General features: G+C 39.5%; 1 long non-coding RNA gene across 1 annotated transcript; it reads left to right on the top strand.

Annotated features, from left to right (window-relative positions):
* Positions 1 to 395: 395 nt before the first annotated feature.
* On the top strand, positions 396 to 7,363 carry LOC114029024. Its single transcript, XR_003567440.1, has 3 exons — positions 396 to 478; positions 3,041 to 3,098; positions 7,205 to 7,363. It is a non-coding gene; the product is annotated as an uncharacterized LOC114029024 (long non-coding RNA).
* The last annotated feature ends 20,246 nt before the right edge of the window (positions 7,364 to 27,609 follow it).

Raw genomic sequence — 27,609 nt, 5'->3', positions numbered from 1 at the left:
GAAGAAGAAGAAGAAGAAGAAGAAGAAGAAGAAGAAGAAGAAGAAGAGAGTCTGGCAGACAAATGGTGGATGGGCCAGTCTGGGGAAAAAAATGTAGAAATCTTTTTGAAGAAAAAAGGCCTGGAGACAAAGGATGGAAGGAAACTGAGGTAGAAACACAATGAGATTATGGAGCATAAGAAATAGAGATGGAGTTGCTAGCACAGTAATCTGGTCTCCAGGTTTCATTAAGGATTATTAAGACTTTCCCAGGAGCAAGAAAAGAGACTCAGGAAATGTCTAGGCTTTAGCTTTAAGCTGTGTTTTGCACAGTTATTTTGAAACAGGCAAGATAGCTTTTCAAATGACCACATCCTCTTTTTCAGATGATCCAGATGACTTTATATGACCACTTCCTGTCTATGTTGGCCTGGAAAAATAAAAGCCTTTCTCAGAACGGGCTGTCAGTCACAATCAGCCAGTTTCCAGCATGGCAGAGGTAAGGAGAAAATGGGGAGATCTTAATGGGAAATCTTCATTTGGGCTACCATGACCAGAAAGCACTAGGAAAGGAATGTCAAGAGGCTTTAGCCATCTTGGCTTAAAGTTTTCTGAGCAGGAGGGATGAACACAGGGGCCTTATAAATTTGAAAGGGATCTCAGAGCTGGAAAGGACCTTAGAAGTTACCCAGTCTAATCCATTCTCCAGAGGAGGGAATAGAGGCTCAACAAGGTTAACTTGCCCAAGGCAACACAGATACTAAAAAGCAGATTTGAACTCAGGTTTTCTGACTCCAAACTTGGTGCTCCTTCTCCTCCCCCTACCAATGCTTGCTGCCTGAGCTTAAGGACAAGATTCATGCCTATTGTAGAAGGAAAGGGGTGTTCAGAATGCTCTAGCTCAGTCACCCCCAGCTCTTGTGTGTCCCTCATTTTTGTCCCACCTAATTCCCTACACTTCTGCTGATGTCCCCTGAAGTTCTCTCTCTCTCTCTCTCTCTCTCAAACACACACACACACACACACACATACACGTTCTTACCCCTATGTCATTCTAAAGCCACTCTTGCCTGGGATTAGCTAAGGCCTGGGTAAATATCACTGGCATGAGGTAGGGAAAACAAGGCAAGGACAGAGTGCCATCTGCTGGAAGGATTTGAGCTGAATCCTATTTGTCAAGTCAAATCCTATTTAAATCAAGTCACTTAACTTGAAAATAATCCACAAAATGGTGCCTCTCATACTTGGGGCAGTCCATAGCCGTGAACCAATAAAAATTCACATTCATACCCTCAAGTGTTCATATGGACCTATGATAGCATCCATTTCCATTAGATTTTGATCTGCCACATCCAGAGTCAAGTCAACAAGCATTTATTAAGTGCCTACTATGTGCAAGGCATTGTGCTAAGCACTGGGAATATCAAGAAAGACAAAAAACAGTTCTTGCTGTCAAGGAGCTTACAGTCTAATGGAGAAGACAACATGCAAGCAAATGTATTCAGAATAAACAGGAAATAAATAATAGAGGGCTGGAATTAAAAGGGGTTGGGGAAGACTTCCAGTAGCAGATGGGATTTTAGCTGTTAGCCAGAAAGGTCAAAAATCAGAGCAGAGGAGGGAGAACATTCCAGGCATGGGGAGATAGATCTAAGTCTCAAAGAGTAAGACAGATTGACGGGGAAGACAGATCGAGAAGTACATATCAAAGAGTAAGGTATAAGAAAACTAGTAAGGTAAGGGGGAGCTAGGTTATGAAGGGCTTTGAATGTCAAAGAGAGCATTTTGTATTTGATCCTGGAGGCATAAGGAGCTACTGGAGTTTATTGAGTAGGAGGACGACATGATCGGACCTGTGCTTTAGGAACACCACTTTATGGTTGAATGGAGGCTGGATTGGTGTGGGGAGAGGCTCAAAGCAGGCAGACCCAGCAGCAGTCTGTTGCAGTCATCAAGGTTTGAAATGATGAGAGCCTTCGATACAGTGGTGGAAGTGTCAGAGGAGAGAAAGAGATGGTACAAAGGTAAAATTGACAGGCCTTGGTAACAGCTTAGAGAGGAGTCCAAGATGACTCCTAGGTTGTGAGCCTGAGGGACTGGGAGGATGGTATTGCCTTCTACAGTGATAGGAAAGGAGGAGGTGAGGAGGCAAGGAGGGTTTAGGAGAAAAGAGAATGAATTCTGTTTTGATATTGCATTTCAACCTTTGTAAAATATACATTTACTTTTTAAAAAACGTTATATTGGCATGTTCTGTTATTACATACAAACATTTACAGATTGCTTCCACTCTGTGATCAGTCTCTTGTACCAATGTAAGACAACTAGCCAAAACCAGCAGTACAGTAACCTCATGTGAAAGGGTACACAGCATTCCACATCTGTAGCAGTTCCCAACATATTTTTTAAAAATTTTTTAACATAAATTTATTTTCTCTCCCTTCCACTCTCCACCTCATTGAAAAAAAGAGAAAAGATAAACAAATTCCTTGTAATAAATATGCATGGTCAAGCCAAATGAATTCTTTCATTGACTGTATCCAAAAATGCGTAACTCATCCCACACCCTAAATTCATTACCTCTCTGAAGGAGATGAATAGTATGTTTTATCATTCCGTCCTCTGAAATTATGGATGGTCATTATAAAGATCATAGTTCTTATACCTTTCAAGTTGTTACAATATTATGATTATTCTATAAATTGTTCTTCTGTTTCTGCTCATTCCATTCTTCATTAGATTATAAAATTATTCATTTTTATAATATGAATCTTCTATTATTTGGCCTTCCTTAATTAATGGGTATCCCTTTAGTTTCAGTTTTTGCCACCCCTCCAAAAGAACTGTTATAAATATTCATGTGCATATAGAATTTTTTACTATTTTTTAATATCTCTTCTGGGTAAAGACCTAGCAGTGCTATAGCTAGGTCAAAGGGCATGTGCTGCTTTGTTTATAATCCCAGATTTCAAGCTTACAGTTCCCTATTTTGTCTCATCTAATGTTTATGATCCCATGTTCATTGAACAGGCTTATTATTTCTGTTATAATATCTTTTAAGGAATCTTGAATGATTTGGAAATATGGACGGAAGATACTACATTGGAAGAGACTTTAAGGTAGGATTCTGCTCTACTGAATCATGTTTTTTTTTTCCATTGGAAAAAAAAATCAAGAATAAAGGAGCCACTTTCTTTTTGGGAGGCACAGTGGAATCTAATATTTACTACATCTTTCAGTTCATTGTGAAATGATAAAGAGATGTGCTCCCTTGTTGAATATTACTTGCAAAAAGCATGCTTGTTCCTACTAATACCCTTATTGAATATGTTCTCAATGTGTCTATAGATGACTCTCAAAAAGACATTGTGTAGCTAAGAGAAACTAGGTGATGCTGTGGATAGAGCATCAGGCCTAGAGTCAGGAAGACTCATTTTCCTGAGTTCAAATCTGGGCTCAGACACTTACTAGCTATGTGACCCTGGGCAAGTCACTTAATCCTGTTTGCCTCAGTTTCCTCATCTGTAAAATGAACTAGAGAAGGAAATGGCAAACCACTCCAATATCTTTGCCAAGAAAACCCTAAATAGGGTCACAAAGAATTAGACATAACTGAACAACAACAAAATGGATGTAAGAGTGGATCAATAGTTGGTAGATGACCTTTTTTTTTTAACATGAATGAAGTCCAAGGTTTGGGGTTTTTTTTAAGTCTTTGATATCTTCCCCTGTTACAGATGACATATGTCAATCCCTCAATATCCTGACAACTGTGTCATCTTCAGCACAGGTCTCCTTTATATACATTAGTCCACAATGGCTGTTTTCCCCATTTTGTTTCTCTTTGTTCATTTCTGTTTACCCTTTAAACACATTTGAGACCTAAACTTCAAATATAGCAGTCCCACTGCCTTTTATGGTAAAAAGTTTGTTATAATAACCTCTGCAGTTCCCTTCCATTCATATTTTTTTTTCTATAACCCCTGTCCCAAAGTTGATTGGTATGGGCCTGTTTCCTTATTGTGGGAGATGAATGCTCTACTCTATTCGAGGGGTGGGGTGGAGTTGGTGAGAGCAGGACATCCTTGGGCTTCTTCAATCCCTTTCAGGACTCCTCAAGGTTCATAGACTCTTCAAGTCATTTCTGGCACTTCTGGTTTCCAGCTTCAAAAGGGAAGGTGGAAGAGGCCAATGCCACTTCAGGTTGCTGAAGGAAAATACCCTAGAAAATATGAGTGGAGCTGGCAGTCTCCATCACATCCCTGTCCCCAGCTTGCTACCCTAGAGGCTGTGGAGTTTTCCCTTGGGAGAGATCTAGAACCCTCTCTCTTTGTTGAGTTGTGCTATCTCGCCCAATGGGAAAGCTGTTTTACTCTGTATTATCCTGTGTATGTTCTCCTATGTGTACTTTCTCTGATTTCTGTTTTGCTATGATTTGAATAAATGAGTTTCTGTGCTATTCATTATGTGTGTTCATTGTGGAACTGATATTTGGTGGGAAAGGAGTCAAGCCTTAGATGTAGAGTTTGGGGTTCTCCTCCCCCCGAGTAATAGAGATTTGTTTAGATGAATCTCTTGCCAAGCTTTCTTTAATCTAGTTCTTTCCTCCACTTCTCCTTGCTTTATAAGTTTGTACTGCTTATAAATGTCCATCATTTTTCTCAAGTTTTTACAAACAAGTTTATATTCTAAATTGGTTTTAACTTTGGCCACCATCTCTCCCCTCTTGACAAGGAAGTCAAAGCTTGTGTCTATTGGTGATTGTTAAGTTCACAATGAAAAGTAAAATAAAATAAGAACAAGTAACTCAAATATTTGCTGACTAGGGTGTTTTCTGAGCTCTTCTGGAATTGTGATAATTAATTTGCACTGCTTATACTGCTGTATGAAATCATAATCAGTGGTAATGTCATTTCCAATACCCATTTTTCATGGTCAATTTCCTTTTTAAATAGTTCAGAATTGCATCATTTGAATCGTGTGTCACATCTTTTCCTCATTATTACTCTTTGGTTTTTGTGGAAAGTGCTTCATAGCTCTTCACAGATTTGCCCCTTCTTACCTTTCTAGTTTCCTTACACATTACTCCCTTCTATATGCTCTACAGTCCAGCCTCCCAACCAGGCCACTTCCTACCCATGCCCTCTTTCCACTTCCCCAGCTTCCATTTTCACAGAGCACAGGGGTAGAGAGGGCGAAAGAGAGAGAATAGCTACACAATGCCTTCTGGAGAAAGGGAACCTTGACAGCTCAGTTCTAAATCCATTGTTTTCCTTTCTCCTCACAACCTAATTGCTTTTTTTTTTTTGGCTATCATCTATTTCTGCCTCTTTACATCTCCAGATATCTTTTCAATCCTCTGCACTTGAGTTCAACAGATCCCAATGTTCTTACTGACCCCCTTCTCCTCTGGCCCATCTCCCATTTTGAATGGTGACTAGGAAGCTAGTAGTTTATTCATCATTAGCCTTCAAGATACAGATAGGAGTTGGAAAGCAGACTATTAAGCCAAATCCTCTTTGAATTAGGGCTTGAACCTCCATTTCCCAAGCTGGAATAGAAGGGAAGAACACAGATAAAAGGTCCCCCATTTGACAAGGAAGGGATCAGATATACCAGATGGACCACGCGGAGCCAAGGGGCCATGACTATTGTAACAGGTTTGGTATATGTCCAGACCACCTAAAACGGCATGACTACATGAGACACTTAGGACCTACTCCGGGGAGAACTAGTAGATGTACAGACACTCAGGGTTGGCCCATCATGCTTTTGGGAGCAATCTTTTTCCATTGGTTCTATAAAAAGAATTATCTAAGTCCAACCAAACAGACAATCTGTCTGTCTTTCCCACGTTCATGTCTAGGGATGCAGGACAGAAGGTGACATCCTTCAGCAAAAGGGAAGGGCCTGAGGGCCATTACTTCCCTCCTTAATTAGAAGCACCAAGTGACTATAAGAGGAACCTAGAAGTAGAAGATAAGTCTGGATCAGAAGCATGAGTTGGTATAGGATTAGGCAAATTTTCTGATGCCAGGAGAAGGCAGAAAGTCTGAATTAAACATATGATCCAATACAATTTATTAACAATTGTGAACCTGTGACCTTGATTCTGGTTTCTGGTTTCCTCTAAACTTTAGCCAGAGCCTTTGACAAGTTAGGGAAGTCCTCAAAAATGGTATGCTCCTCCATCAATATGGTTTTAATGCAGCTGAACCTGGAGATGGGGAGAAAGACTGGATGACCAATGGATGGCCCTATCAACTTTCAGATTTCAGTGGAAAGAATACAAACCAAAGAGTCTCAAATCTGACACCAACTGGCTATGTTATCTTCTTTTATTTTGGCTATGTTATCTTAAAGAAAGTCGCTGCACCCCATTCCATGCACCCCCTGGGCTTCAAGCTCATCCTCTGTAAAATGAGCAAACTGGATCCTAGGTCCTCAAAATTTCCTTCTAGATCAAATGTTCTGTGACTCAATGACTACAAGAGCTATGCTGTCAGTGATTAGCATTGTGTCCTCATTACCAAGAAGAAAAAACAATAAGTTGCTCCCTCTGGTGGTTTATTGGTGAATCACCTCTCAACATCCTTTCCAAAGAGATAAGAACTGGGTTTGGGAAGATCACAGGATCATAGATATAGGGCATAGATGTAGAAAGGACATGGGAGGGCCAGTTAGTACAACACACACACACTTTATAGATGAGGGAAATAAGACCCGGGGAGTTTTTAAGTGCTTTGCCCAAGGTCACACCAGCAGTATATTGTAGATTTTCATGCATCAGGTAGAACCCTAGACTAGATTCTCAGTAACAACGAAGAGTGCCACTTTTGGTTCAGCCACCAGTTTCTTCTTCTTCTTGGCATTGATCTTTTTTCAACATTGACTGAAGATGAGTTGATTCATAGGTGGAGAGACCCTTAGCAGGTGTGGAGTTACTTTTCCCCAGCAGAGATTTTTGATATTTTTTTTTACATGGAGGATTCATTTCTCTCCCTTGGAAAATCATAATTCCATAGGGCCCATTTCATAATCTCCTGCTTTGTTCCAATGACACTTTTCTTGGAGCTCATCTTCACTGTGAAGGGAGCTTCTCGTTTAGTTAGAGGATGGAGGAAGTAATTGGGGCAAGAACACGTACTTTATGGATGTCATTTTAACTATGGTAGACATGTTTTGGTTAGCTTGCTCACTCTAGTTTTCAACTTCCAATACTCAGGCCCCGCCACAATGGTCACTGGAGGTCCCATATCACCGTCATGATACACCTTTCAAGATGGCACTCTAATAACGGGAGCATCGTTCTCATATGCGGTGTTCACTAAGAGAAAGATTTCAGTTGTCAAGTTATCTACTGAGCTAGCTTCTCCCAAGGTAATCTCCTCAAAGAAAGAAAGTGAGTTTTAATAATGTTTGTCTCCTTCTTGAAGCCTAGCACATTGCCTTACACATAGTAGGCACTTAATAAATGCTTGTTGAATTGAAATTGAATCTTAATAAGAACGGCTGTCATTTGTATAGTATTTTAGGGCTATAAAGTAGATTAACATACATTATCTCATTTGATCCTCACAACCTTATGAAGTAGTTGGTACACATTCCATCAGCTCCATTTATTAGAAGAGTTAAATCATCTGCCCAAGGCCACACAGTTAGCAAACAGTAGAGCTGGATTTTGAACCTATATCTGGTTCGAGAAGAGACTTGGATTAGGATCAGGTATAAGCCTCTGATTCAGAGACAACAAGGCTTAATTTAACAAACAGTCCGTGTCAATCTTTCACATTCTACATCTTAGTATAGAGGCAACTAGGTTGCATAGTGGATAGAGTGTCGGGAAGACCTGAGTTCACATCTGGCCTCAGACACTTACTTATTAGCTATGTGACCCTGGGCAAGCCACTTAACCTCTGTGTGCCTCAATTTTTTTTTCATCTATAAAATGGGAATAATAATATCACCTCCCAGACCATATGTTGTGCAGATAAAATGAGATACTATATATGAAGTTCTTGCAAATCGTAACATACAATATAAATGCTAACTATTATTCTAGCTTGCGGGAGTAGCATCAGCAACATCATCTTGGGGGAAGGGAAGAGGCCAAACCTTCATTCCAGCTACACCTAAACGTTGAATTCAGCTTAGGGAGACTTTTGTGAGAAATAGCCGTCTCTAAGCAGTGGGGGGAACTAAGAGAAAATAAGTAACATGTGTGGAAACACTGGGAAAGGGGGAGGCCATTCTGGGACTAAAATAGAAATCAAGGAGGGAAATGGGAGCTTATGTGGTCAAGTTGGGTCATTTCTACATTCACAACATTTTTCCTATATGTCTCCTTTCCATTCACACAGCCACCACCCTGATGGGCCAGGAAGGCCTGCACGCCTGGACTCTTCCAATGGCCTTCTGGCTGTCATCCTGCCTCAGGTCTTGCCCCACTTCAATCCATCCTCCACTAAAATGCCAAAGAGATCTTCCTAACACTCAGGTCTTACCATGTCATTTCTAATTTAAAAAAAAATTAACTCCAATAGATTCCTGCCACCTCTAGCATCGAGTATAAAATTCTTTGTTTGACTTTTAAAGCTCTTCACAACATGGCTCCTTCCCACCTCTTAAGAATGACCCTTCTAGGGGCAGCTAGGTGGCGCAGTGGATAAAGCACTGGCCCTGAAGTCAGTAGGACCTGAGTTCAAATCTGACCTCAGACCAAACACTTGACATGTACTAGCTGTGTGACCTTGGGCAAGTCGCTTAACCCCGATTGCCTCACTAAAAAAAAAAAAAAAAAAGAATGACCATTCTGGAGTTTCTTTGAGGAAGTGATTGAAGGATTCTTTCTGTTTTCTCTTTGTCTTCTTCTAATATGTCCAGGCAATTTTCTTTCAAGATCTCTTGAAATATAATATCCAGCCTCTTTTTTTTGGACATGGCTTTCAGGTAGTCCAGTGATTCTTAAATTAGCTCTCTTGGATCTCTTTTTTAGGTCAATTTTTTTTTAATATGAGATACTTTACATTTTGCCTATTTTCCCCAATCTTTTGATTTTATTTTGATATTCTTCATTGTCTTATGGAGCCATTAACTTCTGTTTGATCCTTTTAATTTTTAAAGAGTCTGTCACTTTGATAAAGTTTTGTACTTTTTATGCTAAGACATTAATTTTTAATGACTATAATTATGTGAACCAAAAACAAACAAATAACAAAAATGCAGCTGAATTCAGATCAATTGCAATGACTAATCTTGGTCCAGGTCAATAGATGATGAAAAACATACTTCCCTCCTCCCAGTAGAGACAGCTAGGGGTCACAGTGGATAAAGTGCAGGACTTAGGAGTCAAAAGGACTTGAGTTTGAAGCCTGCCTCAGACACTCACTAGCTTTGTGCCTCTGATAATCACTTATCTTCTCTGAGTTTCAGTTTCCTCATCTGCAAAAACTGGGGTAGTAAGAACATCTCTCAAAAGGCTGTTGTGAGGATCAAGAGAGATAATACATGTCTAACATTAGGCATAGTAGCTGGACACGGAGAGCTGTGGTCACTGTATCCACTCCATGTCCATTAAGGTTCCCCTTTCAGCTCTGGACCCACATGATAGATTGGCCTCTCATGAGAGGCATCAGGCTCCCTTTTTATACTTGGTTCATTACATCTCCCATCTTGGTGTCCTGGGTAAAATTGATTGAACCTTACGTTATTATTCATGGCCACATGTTCCACAAATGGGGGGAGGTGAGGGGGAGAGCACAAAAAGATACTCAATGTGCAATTTAAAACAAGTATGGGAGAGGTTTTTATTTCTTACATACACATAATAACACTGAAGGACCCCAAAGACTCACAGCATGCAGTAACAGAATTGGATTTAGTAACTTCACTTCTAACTATTGTTATGCTCTTATGGGAAGGTGATGTTTAAACTTAATTGGAACATAAGGACATTTCTAAGTCTGTTAATTAAGGATTCTGCATTGTACCTTGGTTATTTACTGCCCAAACAAGTCCTGATGCTTGCCTTCTGGCAAACTGGGAAAGGTTTGGAATCATCCTCTTGTTGGTGGTTATGTTGTTTAAGAAAGCTATGGTAGCTACTGGTGACTCCTTCCCTTGCCTCCAGTCAACTCTGTGCAAAAGGATCCAGTACTTTCGTACCTCCTGAACTCACAAGGTCACGTCTAAGCCCAAGGATGTCCATCTTGGATTTGATATTCATTCACCTAAAACCAGGAAAGGACAAACACAGAAGAGGTAGCACAAATCCAGGCTCCATCTTCCCCAGGTAGAGTATGTAATTTATCTGCCATGTGCTTGAAGCCACATGGTGGTCAGAGTAAAGGACAGGGCGAGTTGACCCCTCCCTTACCTCTCATAGGAAATAGCTTGACTGATCCAGAGCCAGAAGGGAAGAAAGCGATGAGGGTGTGGTCACTCCTTCTAAATATCCACTGAGTCATCAGCTCTTACTGTTCTGCAGCTAATAAAAGGTCTGCTTTATCATCTTGAAGCTCCAAGCCCTACACATTCATGTGACTTCTAGCCAGAAGCAGAAAGGTCAGCTCTGTACACTTCCAGAAATGGTCCCAATTACATATGTAAATAGCTTTTCAAATATTAAAGTCTATATTAATGCAAGCAACTATGTTTACCACAGGTGTGGAACGTTGCTTGTAAGGTTTTGTTGTGTTTTTGTCAGTCAGTTTTATTGAACTGTTCTTCTTTATTAAAAAGGAGGCTTCAATGACAGAGAGAGTATACCAGAAAATAACTTTGGTATAAAAAAAAAATAAAACTTTTAATTATACAAAGTATAATAATATGAGTTTTTCCCGCTCACCACCTTATTGAAACAAATCCTTTAAATCAGAGGGGTTCTTCTGAGTCAAAGCTATAAGAATACAAGTCATTCCCCAATTGATAAATGGTCAAAGGATATGAAAAGGCAGTTTTCAGATAAAGAAATTAAAGTGATCTGTAGTCATATGAAAAAATGCTCAATCACTGTTGATTAGCAAATCAAAACAACTCTGAGGTATTGCATCACACTCATCAGATTGACTAACATGACAAAACAGGAAAATGATAAATGTTGGAGAAGATGTGGGGAAAACTGGAACATTAATGCATTGTTGGTGGAGAACAATATGGAACTATGCCCAGAAGGGTATAAAACTGTGCATACCCTTTGATCCAGCAATACCACTACTAGGTCTATATCTAAGAGATCATAAAAAGGGAAAAGGACCCACATGTACAAAAATATTTATAGCAGTTCTTTTTGTGGTGGAAAAGAGTTGGAAACTGAGGGGATGCCCATGAATTGGGGAATGGCTGAAGAAATTGCGGTATATGAATGTAATGGAATACTATTGTTCAATAAGAAAGGGGAGCAGGAGGACTTTAGAAAAACCTGAAAAGACTTCCATGAACTGTTGCTGAATGAGATAAGCAGAACCAGGAGAACATTGTACACAGTAACAGCAACATTGTGCGATGATCAACTTTGTTAGACTTATCTCTTCTGAGCAATGCAACAATCTAAGACAATTCCAAAAGACTCATGATAGAAAATACTATCCACATCCAGACCAAGAACTATGGAGTCCGAATGCAGATGGAAGCATACTATTTTCTCTTTATTTTGTTGTTGTTTTTTCTTTCTCATGGTTTTTCCCTTTTGTTCTGATTCTTTTTTCATAACATGACTAATGTGGAAATGTATTTAATATGATCATACATGTATAGCCTATATCAGATTGCATGCCATCTTGGGTAGGAGGGAAGGGGGGAAATTTAGAACTCAAAATCTTATAAAAGCAAGTGTTGAAAACTAAAAATAATTACGTAGAGGGGTTTCTTTTGGAGATTTAGCCCACATTTGATTCAATTGTTGTTTTGTTGGTGATTTTTGTAAATGTTGTATTTATAGTAATTATAATTTTTTAAACAAATGAGCCTGTTACCTGGCTCAGACTAATTATATCCCAAGGTACTAAAAGAACTTGCAAAAGGACTCTTTGAGCTATTGTAGAGAATGGGAAATGTTCCAATTTTCTAAAATTGTCTTCTCAAGATAATGTGAATTTGGCATCTGCCCTGGGCAAAATTCTGGAATGTGTGACTTGAGAGCCCTTTAGAAAAGAAGCAGAAGTCACTAGAAGCCTAAGAATGGCTTATGCCAAAGCTCATTTATTCTCTAGTATGGTTATTAAGCTGGTCAATAAGAGGAATGTTATAGACCCAGTACACCTTGATTCCAACAAAGCACTTGACTTCTTTGCGGAAAAGATGAATGGATATAGGGCAGCTGTTAGAACAAAAAGATGGTAGAGCAGAGTAGAAAGAGCACTAGTTCTGGAATCAAAAGATCTGGATTCAATTCCCACTTTCAACAGTTTCTACCTAGGTGACCTTGGGCAAACAACATAACCTGGGAATCAGTATTCTCATCTGTAAAATAAAGAAGTTGAATTTAATGACTTCTGAAGTCCCTTTTGTGTTTAGATATATAATCCTATTATCATCGGTTGATTTGTAACAACCTGACAAAAAGATTTTATTAATCAACGTCACCATGAAGGAGGTCTCTAGTGAAATACCATAAGACGCTACCTTCAGCTCAATTCAATCTAACATTTTTATCAATGAGTTGGATAAAGCTGTATTAGTTTTGCAGATCACAAAAAAGTCATTCGCACCCCAATCATTCAATAAATTCCAATGGCTTCTTATAATCTCCAGAACCAAAAACAAAATGGTCTATTGGGCATTCAGAGCCTTTCATTACCTAGTGTCCCCTCCTACCTTTCCAGTCTTTCTACACCTTACTCCCTACCACTGATCTTTGCCATTCCATTAATAAAACATTCCATCTCTCCACTCCAGGCATTTTCTCTGGCTCTTTCCCAGGCATGGAATGCTCTTCCTCCTCATCTTTGCCTATTGGCTTCCTTTAGGTCCCAACTAAAATCCAATTTTCTACCACAAGCTTTTCTTGATCTTCCTTAATGCTATTGTTTTTCTTCTTTTACTTATTTCCTATTTTTCCAATGCATAGCTTGTTTGTACATATTTGTTGTCTCTCCCATTAGACTGTAAGTTCCTAGGGGACAAGGACTGTCTTTTGCCTTTTTTTTTTTTTGTATCCCAGAACTTAGCACCATGCCTGCTACATAGTAAGTACTTAATGAATGTTTTTTTTTTTTATTGATTGAGAAGTCAAAGACTGAAACAAAAGTCAAATGCCTACCAAAATGTTTACAACATCTCTCAGCAAAAAAACTGGAAATAAAGTGTGTGCCCATCAGTTTGGATGACTAAAAAATTAACAATGACAAACATAATTCAGAATTCAGAAAAACATGGGAGATATATATGAATTGATGTGGAGCAAAACAGGTAGAGCCGAGAGAATAATATATACAATGTCTACAACCATGTAAAAAATTTTTAATAGTGAAAAGAAAGTAAAAACTCTAGGTAACTGAAAAACCAGTGACGTTCTTAAGGAATAGATATTGTAACATTGCTCCCCCCTCACAACAAAGAGGATTACTAGGATAGACTGCTGGATACATTGTCAGATAGGGTCACCATATCTGATATTTTTGCCTAATTTTTTTCTTTGTCACAAAAGAGAGTCAGACTGGAGCAGGTGTTGAAATGGTGACATAAAGACAAAAGGTAGCAATAAATGTATATTTAAAGAAGCATTTTGTAAACTATAAATATAGAACAGAAACTACTTTTGTTGTGATCAGTCATCTAAGTTGAAGCATGCAGGCAAAAAAAATCAAGTAAATTAAGCATGTGATTTCATGTCCTTTTTTTAACATTCTTTACAACCTCTGGGTTGTCCCCAAGCTTATATTTCTGTGATTTTCAAGAGTATAGTTTTCACTTGCAGGAGCATTCACCAATAGGAATTGAAGCATGACCTGGAGGGAACCCAGAGTTTCGGGACTGGTGGCCACGAGGGAGAAGAGAAACTAGGAACCAAATGGCAATGGAACATGCAAGAAAGATGGAGTGACCAGCCACAGAAGGGAAGCTAGGATGGGGGAAATGAGAAAGCCTGGGTATAAACTGAAGAAAACCACTGTAGACTGCTAGAATTTCACTGCTCCAAAGGGAAAGTAGATAAGCAATAAGAAGGAGGTACTGGATCTAACCTTCACTGCAGACACTGAACCTGTCCCTGTAGTGGGGTCTTCAAAACCACTCAGAGGTCAAGAACTGCAATAAGTGCAATAATTGAATACAGCACTGACCCTGGAGTCAGGAGGACCTAAATTTGCAGAGACTGAAAGCTCAACCCTTGTAAAGGGAAAGAGTTTACTAGGAAGTTCTCCCTAGTCGATTGGCTGAGGACACAGATGGAAATCTTTTCTATGTTTATTGCATCTTCTTCTATGGTTAATGCCTTCTTTTAGCTTAAGTGATTGCAAGGGACTTCAGGACCACCTGAGAGACAGGAGCCTAATTCTGATATTTCACAGGGGAAATGCAGCTGTAAATCATGAACACTATTAATGGAGAAAGGGCTTCAAAGATTGCACGTGGTCCATCCCATTTGAGATGTTTGTCAAATATTACTGATTTTTGTTGTTGTTGGGGCCTTAGATATCTTAGATATCTTCACTGGCAATATGTGAGTTAAGACGGACCTCTGAAAGTAGTAAGACAATCACAAGTATATGGAATATTGTATAATTATGTATGGGGAGGAAGGAATGCCCAGTCATTGTAAGGCTGATGCACAGTGATGAATATGGTCCTTCACCAAGTACTGTTGATTTGGGGCTTGTCTGTGATATCAGATGAGAGCACCATTGAAAGGGTGTTGTGGACATCTGGCCAAGATGGCTACCTGAGCAGAGGCAGAGCATCCATATCCTATATGCCTATACCTGAAATTTGTACCATAATGAACAATAACCAAGAAATCTAATAAGAAACTGTATAGTAAATGACTTCTCCCCCACCCCACCCAGAACTACAAAAGTAAACCAGAAATCCAGGGCAATAAGAAAGGGATTGGGGGCAGCTAGGTGGTGCAACAGATAGAGCATGGGCCCTGGAGTCAGGAGGATCTGAGTTCAAATCCAGCCTCACACACATACCACTTACTAGCTGTGTGATCCTGGACAAGTCACTTAACCCCAATTGCCTCACATAAAAAAAAAGAAAGGGAATAGTAACCAAAGCTAGCACCAGCATAGGCAAACAAGCTGGCAGTCTTCTATTTGGACCAGTGAAAGGCCAAAGGAGTGGAACGTACAAAGCTCTGTTTCTAAACTACTCAAGAAGTGGTTTAAGTACCAGGAAGCACAATTAGAGATCACACGAGACCTGGCATCATCTACAATAAATGACAGGAGATATTGGAATGCAATATCCCAAAAGGCAAAGAATATAAGCTTACATCATTACCTTCCCTGATGAAACTAAGTGTATTTCTACAGGGGAGGAATTGGGGTGGGAAATAGACCTTTAATGGAACAATGGACTTTAAGATTTGTGTTAAAAGACTAGAGCTGAATAGGAACTTTGCAATACAAACACAAAGAGTGTTTAAATATACCTGGAAAGGTATATTTATTTGAACAACAAATAAAGGGATTGGGAATAGTTAAATGATGTTGCCGTGTTAACATTTTAATTGAAGAGAAGAAACAAGTGTCCCTTTAGAACCTTAATGTTTTCAAAGAGTTTTAAGGGAAGTTTAACTAAGAAAAACAGAGGAGCTGGGGTATATTGTTTCTGCTCTGGAGGTTTTAAGAGAGGAGAGAGAAGAAAGGGGAAAAGAATACCTTAATTATAGTGAGGAATAAAAAGAGAGTGGAACTTTCCAGTTCTTACAATTGGGTTATGTGAGAAGAGAAGTATACAAACTTGGATGAAGATGGGTATCAAATGAACCTCACTCATATGAAATGGACAAAGGGAGGATTCAACACATGCACAATTTGGTATAGAAATCCATCAAACAACAGGGAAACAACAGGGATGGGATGGGAGAAGAGGGAGAGTAATATAGGTGAGGGAGTAGTCTCAAGAAAAATAAACTTCTTGATCCAAAAGGAAAAATTAAAAGGGGATTCAAAAGAAAAGCAAGGAACAGGAATCTAAGGAGGTTCCTACCAGTTGGAGAATGGCTCGACAAATTGAGGTATATGAAGACAGTGAAATGTTATTACAACATAAGAAAAGATAAAAGAGATATTTTTAGAGAATTGAGGTAGTATAAACTGATGCAAAGTAAAGAGGAAACAATAGTTTATTTTAAAAAAAGAAACAACATTGTAAAGACAATCAGCTTTGAAAGGCTTAGGAATTCTGATCAATGCAGTGACCAAGCATGTCTCCAAAAGACATATGGTGAAACATGGTACCCACCTCTTGACAGAGAGGTACACAATAGACTCCAGGTATAGAAAAAAACATACATTTTTGGATATGGCTACTACTAGGATTCATTTTGCTAGACTATTTTCATTTGTTATGAGGTTTGTTTATTTTTCTTTGGGTTTCACATGAAGAGTGAGGAAGAGGAGACCAATGGTAATACAACAACCCTGGGAGGTAAGTGCTATTATTATCTTCATTTTAAAGATGAATAAACTGAGACTGGGAGTAGTAGTAAAGGGACTTGCTTAGGGTCACACAGCTAATACGTATCTTGAGGCAGAATTTGAATTCAGGTCTTCCTCACTCCAAGTCCAGCCCCTTATTTATTCTGACACCCAAATGGCTATCCCAGTATCAGATTATGGCTCTAAGAATATAAGAGACTGTGAACAACTGTAGGCAGAAATAAGAGACCTGATGCAGACCACTATAGCCATGTTGCCCCCAGAAGGAAGGAGATGAAGTAGAGAGATAATACTGAACCTGCTCCTGCAGCAGGGCCTCTAAATCAATTTGCAGGATTGGGGCTTCACTTAGTGCACAGTAATTTGGGGGAGTCCAGGAGCCAAAACTCTGGGGAGAGAAGGGAGTTCATTGGCAAGGGCTCTCCGAAATTGCTTTGCTGAGGACATGGATAGGAGTCCTTTCTGTTTAGCTATTCCTTAAATAAAACCTCTTTTGTCTTTAATGCCTTTGTTAGCCTGAGTGCCTGGGGGAGAGTTCAAAGCCCTTTAAGAGACATGAGTCTATTTCTGACATGTGGGGAAGAGCCTGGGTAAGGGCTAGAAACATTGAGATTATTATTAGAGAAAGGCCTCTATAATTGAATTTAGTACATCATGTCAGAGGTCAGGGTCTGACCCACAAGTTACATCCATCTATAAAAATCCAACTCAGGATACTATACTACAAGGCATCTGTGAGAAAATGATTCTCTATCTATTAATGGAAATTGTAACTTATTACTGTGTATTTAAAGTAGAGCTTCCCAATTAAAGCTCTACTTTGGACTAGTAAAATAGCTAGTGTCCATAGAGATCCTCCATTGAGGACCATTCAGCTCAACGCAGCCTCAGGCTTGGGGCTGGTATCACAGAACAAAGAATATTGTTTTTAAAGGAAAACAAGAGAAAAAACAATCAGCAAAATTGATTGATACACGCCTTACACACACACACACACACACACACACACACATACACATCCACACACACACATACGTCTAAAACGTATGCAATATTTCATACCCAGTGACCTTCCACCTTTGTAAAGAAGTGGGAGGAAGTGTCTTCTTATATTTTATTCTGTGGCCTTGCTCATTCTTTGTAATTTTGATTATTTTGTGGTATTTGTTCTTTCCATTTACATTGTGCATATTAGCTCTGCTTACTTCAATCTACATCAGCTAGTATAAGTCTGTACATGCTTCTTTGTATTCATTCATGCATCATATTCATTTCTTACAGCATAACAATATTCCATCACATTCATAAACCATAGTTTGTTTGGCCCAGAGATTCTCAAACTTTTACATCTCAGGACACCTTTGCACTTCTAAAAAATATCAAGGAGCTTTGGCTTATGTGGGTTATATCTATTGATAAACTCCAAAGAGCTTTTGGGTTTTTCTTAATTAATTAATTTCTTTATAGTTTTCAATATTCACCTCCATAAGCTTTTGAGTTCCCAGTTTTCTCCCCCTCCCTTCTCTCCCCCTTCCCCAAGATGGTGTGCAATCCAATATAGGAACACCAAAGAGCTTTTGTTTATGTGAGTTACATCTATTGATATTTACTGTATTAGAAATTAAAACTTATAAATTTAAACCATTTATTCATGAATTCATTTTAAATAACAATAATAAACCTTTCTACCTAAACACAACATTTTTTATGAAAAATAATTATATATTCCAAAACAAAAAAATTCATGAGAATGCACCTTTGTTTTACATACTTTTGTAAATCTCTGGCCTAATAGAAAAGAACTGAATTCTCATGTCTGCTTCTGCAATGAATCTGTTGGGATAAATTTTCTTGATTGAGGGAACGAAGAAAATCCAACCTTAACACAGATATGTAATTGGAAAAAGAGGAGTATTTTAATACCCTTTTCAGATTATGGACATTCTTTTATATTCACTCAAAATTAGACAAATAGTAATTTCTTTTTGCTGTTGTTGTTTCGGCTTTTTGCTAGGCAATGGGGTTAAGTGACTTGCCCAGTGTCACACAACTAGTAACTGTCAAGTGTCTGAGGACAGATTTGAACTCAGGTCCTCCTGACTCCAGGGCCAGTGTTCTATTCACTGAGCCACCTAATTGCCCCTAAGTAGTAATTTCTTAAAGATTAGTTGCAGCACATAATCTGAAACTATGTCAATAAACGTTTCATATACTACTACATTAAAATTCATTGGCCTATCTTGCACTTTGAATGAATTTTTTATCCACACAGGATTTTGTAACATCATGCATTGTTCTTTCGCAAAATATTGGTTCACCAAGTCATGAAGATCTTCCAAATGTGATACATTTCATTATGCAATATAAAAAAAACACACATTTGTTGATATCACCATTGATCTCATCAGAAGCAATCAAGCTCACAGAGGCAGAACCAAGTTTTCCAAAATTCTAATTTCTGCTCAAAAGCTCAAATTTTATAATGGTCAACAAATATTGTCAGTTGTTTTCCTTGATGTGAGCTTATCACTTCATTCATTTTGAGAAAATATGCGACAAACATCCAAATCTGAATGACCACAGTTTTTCAGTTGTTCTTTCAAGTACCCAAATCTGAATAATCATGGTTTATCAGTCATTCTTTCAAGTAAAAATGATATTCCAAGAAAGTAAGAATGACTTTGAGCAAATAAGTTATTTTGTCTATTATGAATACCCAAATTAATTATAAAGGACACATGAAGACACTATCTGTATCCAGACAAAGAATTGATAATAGAAGTATGTATAAAATAATTTTACATATATATATATATATATATATATATATATATACCTATTTGTGTTTAATGGTAGCCATCTCTAGGTCAGGAGGGGAAAGGGAAGGGGGAAAAAAAGAAATTTACATGACAATTTTGTTATATATTCGAAAGAAATAGCATATTGTGCATAGTAGATTTGCAGTTTCATATGCAATCATCTTTTTTATTGTGCTACATCATGAAAATGCTTGTTTTATTCCATAAATTAAAAATAAAATAAATAGAAACTTAAAAAACAATTATAGAAAAAAGCAGATAATTCAGCTTGCAATTCAATCACACAAGTGCTTGTATGTGGCATGCTATGCATATTTCCCATTTAATCACTCTGAACATTAAAAAGATGTGTGCTCAAGGGTTGAGATTGAGATTGAGATTAAAATTAATAATTTTTATCATTTCTTCAAGAACATTCTTTTTTTATGCTCTTTATTTCACTCTCACTTCCCAAAGACTCCTCCACCCCTCACAATAGACTCGTCCCTAGTTCCAAAACATATTGTTAAACAAAGCAAATCCTCAACCAGGAAATTCTTTTTTTTTTCTTTTTGGTGAGACAATCGGGGTTAAATGACTTGCTCAGGGTCACATAGCTAATAAATGTCAAGTGTCTGAGGCCGGATTTATTAAGGACATTCTTAAATGAAACTGAATTTTATTTTTAAAGGTGAGTGCCTGGAGGTGAAAAACACAATGACCACTAAAATAGTTTGGTGCCACTACCTTGATTTGTGCCAAGATGCCCATAGCTTTACCGCCATTATTTTTGCACCATGCGTGCAAATATCAACTCCAAAAAGGGATTCAACACTTCGACCATTTCACCATCATTTATGTCTGTTGCTGTGCACTCACCTAGAGGAAGGCTTTCCTTGATGATTAGTTGGTGCACATAAGGATGAATACAAGCAAAACTGCAAATCCAGCCAAGCCCGGAGATTCATCTATTTCTGAGGCAAAAGTACAACTCTACAGATGAGATAGTAAGCCAGTCCTCTTGTTAGCAACGAAATCTTTAATTCGACAAGTTACCGTACTGTTGGGAAGTGGTACTGACATTATTCCTTTACCTGACTTTTCATCTAACAGACGTTCGGCAGCCCCTGCTGTACAAGGTTTTATTAGTCTCCAGCCAATGCAGTATATATAACTTACCCTATAAGATGCTTCAGTGGCTTTTTCATTTCCAGTTTGAAGCCATAGATAACAAATTTTTGGCTTTTAATGAGTTTATCATCTGTATGTTTACAATATTCAATTACCTTTTCTTCAAACTCTGAATGATTAATTTCAAAACAATGCTGTGATTTACCTGGCACCGTAATTTGTTTATATGAAATTAAACAGCTTCTGTAGGAATAAAAGTAATCCACCTAGGATAAGAAGAAAACTGAACAAATAGGGGAGGGGGTGAGAATCTTTGTATAAGATTTCTCAGATTAAAGTTTGGTATACAAGATATATAGAAAATGAACACATATGCATGTACACGTAAACACATATAACAAGAAGCTATTCCCCAATAGAGAAGGAAGAGGAGGAGGAGGAGGAAAAGGAAGAGGAGGAGAAGGAGAAGAAGCAGCAGTATTTATATGGCACTTTAAGGTTTGCAAATTGTTTTAACCTCAGAACAACCCTGGGAGGGAGGTCTTATTATTGTGCCCCATTTTACAGATAAGTAAACTGAGGCACAGAGTAGTTGAGTGATTTGCCTGGGATCAAACAGCTAAGTGTCTGAGGTCATAGTTGAACTCAGGACTTTTTGACTCCAAGTCCGGTGCTCACTCCATACCAACACCTAGCTGATAAGTGATCAGAGTATTTGAACAAACAGTTCTCCAAAGAATTGTAAACTATTGACAACCCTATGAAAAAATGTTCCAAATCACTAATAAAAAATGCAAATCCACCCTGAAGTTTCACCTCACACCCAACAAATTGATAAAGATGACAAAATGTAAGAATAATTTATGTCAGAGAGATTGAGGGAAAATAGGCACAATAGTATGTTGCTACTAGAGCAGTGAGTTAGTACTACCATAATACTCTAGCAATGTCTTTTAATTAATTTGCACATATGCTACTGCTTAGAGTCAAAGTGGATTTTTTTTTGATATAAGCCTATTGGTAGTATCTGTTGCTGTTAGCTAGCTTTACTTTGTCAGCATTGATTTGGATTGATTGCTTTATAATGTGGATATGCATGGGCTTTTGAAATACATACATATGTTTTATTTTGTATCTAATTAGGTATGTTGTTTCTGTAGGATTCTCCCAGGTGATATTCTGTTTAGTGCCATGTCTACTGCATGGACTTTTTAATATACATTTTATTTCAGTGTCACTGGTATCAAAGGTTGGCTACCTAGGATGCCAAGAAAATTTAAAATGTTGATGCCTTTGTTTATCCTGTATAGTTACAATGTACCCTGGCTGATCTTTGCAAGGGACTACAAAGAGTTTCCACCTAGGGGAGGAATGTAACCTGAGTCCCAAAGCCCATTGCTATAGGACTCTCTTCTGGTTGGTGGAGATCAGTGCTCTAAAACTGCATGAGGGGTAGCATGGAATTGTGGGGGTACCGGAGAGGTCTGATCTCTTCAGTCTCTTAATTCTCTTTGGGCTCTGCAGTCACTTCAGGTGCTTCTGGCTTCCAACTTTGACAGAGAAGATGAATGATGCTAACCCCACTTCAGGTTGCTGTAGGGAGAATAAAACACTGGGAAGAAGCTGACATGAGAAGAGCCAGCAGTCTCCATCATGTCCCTTTCCCCAGCTTGCTATACTAGAGACTTCAAGGAATTTCCCTTGGGTGAGATTTGGAACTCTCTGGGTTAAGATGAGTTTCCTTACTCCCAAGGAAAGAGATCCTTCACTCTATATTGTGTGGTATATATTCCCCTATGTATACTTTCTCTGATTTCCATTTTGCTACCAACTTGAATAAATGGTTTTCTTTGCTTTAAAAAAAGTAATTTGGTATTATGCAAATAAAAAGACTAAAATGTCTATGCCATTCAACATGGAGATTCCACTACTAGGATTATAGGTCTTTGATAAGAAGTAGGTCCCTACACACATTTCTTAAGGACAAGAGTAGGCAAGTCCCAGCAGAATCCCATGCTATAACTAGAAGTTGTGATGCCTGGGGAAAACATCCTCAAATAAACAGCAATAGGGGAGATGCCAACACTAGTTTTAAGGGGTGATTCTGTATCACCTCCTAGTGATGGAAGTCAGAGACCTCAGGAAGTCATTGTTGATGATGCTGATACCTGGGGAAAAGGATGGAATGGAAGGGATCTCATCAGCTATATAGCTTCTAGGGAGAAAGGAAGGACCCATCTGGTAGGTGCTTTGTTTAATTATTCTAGCTAACTAGTTTTCACACTGCTGAAAAAGTAAAGGTACTGTCAAAAATGTAACTGTGTTGCCCTCACTCCACCCCTTCCTCTTGCCATGACTACGGAGTGGGGGAGGAAGAAGCAACAGCTAAGCTCATCAGAGCAAAGGAGACAGTGAGGTAAATGACATCCTTTTCAGTTTGTACATGGGAGTCAAGATGAAGAGACATGGGAGTCAAGAAAAAGAGGATGGAGAAGTACCATGCCGACTGAGCCACCAATTCTGTATGACCTTTTGGAAGGACCAGCTGGGGAGATGAGCAGCAAAGCAGGATCTAATTCATGAGGCAAGTGATGAGGCAGAAAAGGCTGATCCAGGTGGACAAATGTAGCGTAAGGGCCTTCTCTCTACAATGGGGGTCTTCCTGAGACCCCAGACCCCACCGAGGGGCTCCTAGTTTCCGATTCCTTCTATTGATGCAACTGTGACCCTCCTGAAGGTTGTGAGTGGAACAGTGTTTAAGAGGACTTGTATTCTATTTGCACAAATTCTTTTGCTTGTCCTTTGGGTTTTTGAGGGGAGTAGTATTTTGAGGAGAAAAGGAAGTGGGCAGAGAGGTTAAACAATTGAACTGTGTCTTTCCTAAAACTGTTGGGTTGTGGGTTGCCAAAGACTGGGAGAAGCTGTGGATGTAGTCACATGATCACGTTTCAATATATTATGATTGTTAATACTTTCTGCTGATTTTATATCTATGAGTAAGAACTATATACAGTAGCATGATTCTCTTCCTCTGTGTGGCTGGATGACTCTATTATGCCTTACTCACTAGGGCTCAGGGCTGACCCAGGAAACAGGGAGGAATTTTCTTTGTATGATATGATCTCAAAAGCAATTCTGATTGGATAGATCTTCACTGATCATATCCCTCAGACTAATAAAATCAACTGCTATCCAGACTGGGATAGAGAGGTTGGCAAACCACAGCTGAGGCCACATCCTGCCAGCTACCTGTTTTCTTATGGCCTGAGAGCTAAAAATAGTTTTAACATCTTTTAATAAAGTTTTATTGTATTAAAAAAGGTAAAAATCATTCTTAGCTTGGGCCATACTGGCTGGCAAGGTCCTCAAGTCACAGTTTGCCCATCCCTGGACTATGTCCTACATACCTAAAGAGGACCAAAATTATATCACAATGTCAGGGTCAATGTACAGTGTGTCCAGCTATGACTGATCAGACCAATACGAGGTAAAAAGGCTCTACCACAAGTCAGGTACAAATAGTCCATATGAACATTTGGAGTGGAGATGGCTCTAAACTTGCACATTTCACATTTCTTTTGAGCTACTGCACTTCTGCTTTGCTTATAGAGCATAGCGCCTTCTTTGATGCCGGCATGCCATGCTGGATGGCCCTGTGCCAATGTCTCCCACATCTCACAATTGATACCAAAGTTCTTCAGAGACACCTTGAGAGTGTCCTTGTATGGCTTCTTCTGACCTCCATGTGACATGTACCTTGTGTGAGTTCTCCCCCATCCCTGGGATAGAAGTCACCAGTTATCCAAGCACCATAGAGAGTTTGCTATTTTTTTGAGTTCCCTCTAGAATATATAACACCTGTGGGAGCTTGGGCTGTCCAGTATTTGGTTTTTATTGTGAACAGGATCAGGAGAGTGACTAGCAATAGCCCCTAAAAGTTAAACAACAAATCCAAATGTTGTACAATCATTATTTAAATTTCTGTGTCCTCTAAATTTCAATGTCCTAGTACGAAGTCTCAGTCACTCCCTCTAATTAGGATTCTGGTGGTATTCACATCACCAGGTTGCTTTGAGGTTTAGAGAGAACGTGTTAAGTGCTTTTCAAACTTTCAAGTGCTATACAAATATCAGTTAATACTGTTATTATTGTTGCTAGTTAGGAAACAATCTGTGGAATGGAGCTCCACTTTCACTCAGGATGTAAAGCTTTTTACACTTAAAAATATGCCCTCCAAAATGTCAGCTCTGCTGGAGGGCATCTCCTTGTGTGGAGTAACTAGTGATTAACACTGGCTAGGCTGGTGGAAAGAAAAACAACAAATCCAGTTGCTTCATATTGACTTCAGTCCCTAGGCGAGCAGCAGTGACAAAATATGTTTAGTTTCCAAGGGATCTCTACATTGAGACAATTCTACCGCAACCGAATAATATTTTACTCTCTTGGACATCAGCTCTCCCCACTTCAAAATAGTTGAGATTGGCTGATAGAGCCCTGCTAATGGCTTCCTGATTTAGGTTTCAGGGACTTGGCATCAGGGTATTTTCCAGGCCACAAAGATTGAAAGGACACATTAATACTGTCTCACTCCTCCCAGAAGCTCAGTCTGGGTTTTATTCTAATTTCTCACTGGTCTCATCAAAGAAGCTCCAGATGATGAGAATTTGAGCAAAGGCATTTCTTCCCACCCCTCCCAGACGGATTGCATGGTTTTTTCCAATACCCTACTCTCCCTGGGGCTTTCCCACATCTGAGTTCCTCCAGCAGGGGTCAGCAGCATATCACATCTGGTCTCCCTGCTTTGTATGTGGCCATTTGTCCTGGCATTGCCGTAGTAGGACTGGGACATGAGGTGGGAGAAGGAGGAGGGAAGGGGAGTCCCTTCATTTTGAAAACTTGGGCTCAGTCCCAACACTGGTTCAAAATTCATTCCACTAAATAGGGAGGTGGCCTCATAGAGGGGAGGGACAATTCATGACTAATATTGATGAGTCCAGCATTTGTAGTCTAAACATCACTTATGCCAACATACCCATCTGGTTTTCTATCAGTATTTTTATGTTTGTTGGCCCATGTGGATGCGTTGTGTGTGGGACTGAGTGTCAAAGAGCGCGTGCCTTTATTTTTTCTCCTTGTGGACAGAGATTACTACTCTCTGGAAAAGGATTTGCTTCCAGCAAGCTGGCAGTCTTCTCTGATTATCCAATGATGATAACTAGCATTTAAATAGTGCTTTAAGGTTTGCAAAGCACTTCACATGTGTTATCTTATCTGATCCTCATGATAGCCCTGTGAGGTAGGGTTCTATTATTATTCCCATTTTACAGATGAGGAAACTGAGGCCTAGAGAGGTTAAGCAAGTTGCCTAGAGTCACAGAGCTAAGCAGGACAGTGGCGAGATATGAATTATAGTCTTCCTGATTCTAAGTCCACTATGCCACCTAGATACCCAGGATAGTCACTAAATTAAGAGTAAGGCATCAGGGATAGATTTTTATTTTCCTCTTCTCCTTTATGTTGACCAATGAGGGACCCTTTCCCTGATTTTCTGTACTTCTCACACATGCTCAGTTGAATGGAATTCTCAGCATGGCAGCTAGAGTCAAAGTTATAGCAGCCAACAATCCAGAACACCCATGACCTGCTCCCAGGCCTGCACTCATTCCCAGACCCATCCTCATCCTTGGCCCCCTTCCCAGCCCTCTCCTGCCTCCAGCCAGCCTTGAACTGAACCATACATCTCTCCAGATCTGGCCTTCATGCCTTTAAAACTGAAAGGGACAAAGGACAGCAGAGAGGAAGGATAGCAAGTCGGGGATGGGGGAATCCCCATCCGCTGTGTTCCTCCTCCCACCCCCACCACAAGAAATCTTACTTAAAAACAGAGCACATATTTCCAGATAATAAAAGCTCACATTTGTTTGGCATTTCAAGCTTTGCAAAGCCCTATTGCTCTTTGTCAATAGCATCAGACAGACAGTCACTGAGATCAGTTGGCTGAGATCTGTCTTTCTCCAGGGAAGCCTGGTCTCTGTCTTCAAAGAACTTTAACAAGACAAGGCAAGAGAGGGGCCCATCTTTTCTGACATTCCGCCCTCCACAATATATTATCTCACTTGATCCTCACAATAACCCTTTAAGGTGGGTGCTATTACTACTCTCCATTTTACAGTTGAGGAAACCAAAGTTAGGGTCACACAGCTAGTAAGTGTCTGAAGCAGAATTCGAATGCAAGTCTCTATGACTCCAAGTATGCCTTGCTATCCCTTTCGACTCTGATGCCAAACAGGTATACACGGGGAAGAAGGGAACCCTAAGCTTTGGGAGCAAGCAAGGTCAGAGGCCAGACTGTAAGGACTAAGCAAAGATCCCAAGCCTGTGGTTCAATCCTCTCACCCCCCAGGCCACGTCCACGGCAGCTTAGAGCCAGTGTGACTGGCAGGGAGAAGCAGCTGCCTGGTCTCTCCACCTGCCCTTGGTAAGGAGGGATTCTTGCCAAAGCTTGGGCACCTGACTTGTTTTCCCAGGAGTTGGGTTACAGCAGCTGATCTGGGCAACAGGTGTAGTCCTTGGGTTATAGCTGCTGTTAAAAACATCTGTACAGCTTGAGAGAATGCTACAGCTGCAACACGGACTGAAGGCTTAAGCGCCCACTTGGGGAGAGCATGCACTCAGCAAAGCCTGTCTTGTGTCTGGGTTTTGAATGGCAGTTTTCCCCTCAGGGAGAAACTTGGATGATTTGAATTGAAATTCTCATAATGTAAATTCTACCTCTCCCCAACTCCAGCCTCTTTCTCTTCCTTCCACCCCACAATTCCTAAGCATTTTGAGGTATGAAACTTGAAATGCAAAGCTGATTGTAAATGACACATTGGCCCAAGCACAAAACTGGTCTTGAGTCTAATCTGACTTGGCCACTCACTGGCAGCCTGATAGGTCCTTCTCCCCCCTTTCCCCCACCCTTCTTTTTTCTTTTCTTTTCTTTCTCTTTCCTTTCTTTCTTTCTTCCTTCCTTCCTTCCTTCCTTTCTTTCTTTCTTTCTTTCTTTCTTTCTTTCTTTCTTTCTTTCTTTCTTTCTTTCTTTCTTTCTTTCTTTC

The sequence above is a fragment of the Vombatus ursinus genome, unplaced genomic scaffold (assembly GCF_900497805.2).
Source record: "Vombatus ursinus unplaced genomic scaffold, bare-nosed wombat genome assembly UNPS02014909.1, whole genome shotgun sequence".
Taxonomy (NCBI): Eukaryota; Metazoa; Chordata; class Mammalia; order Diprotodontia; family Vombatidae; genus Vombatus; species Vombatus ursinus.
The sequence above is the reverse complement of the archived record's forward strand: the minus strand, read 5'-3'. Positions and strand labels throughout refer to the sequence as shown.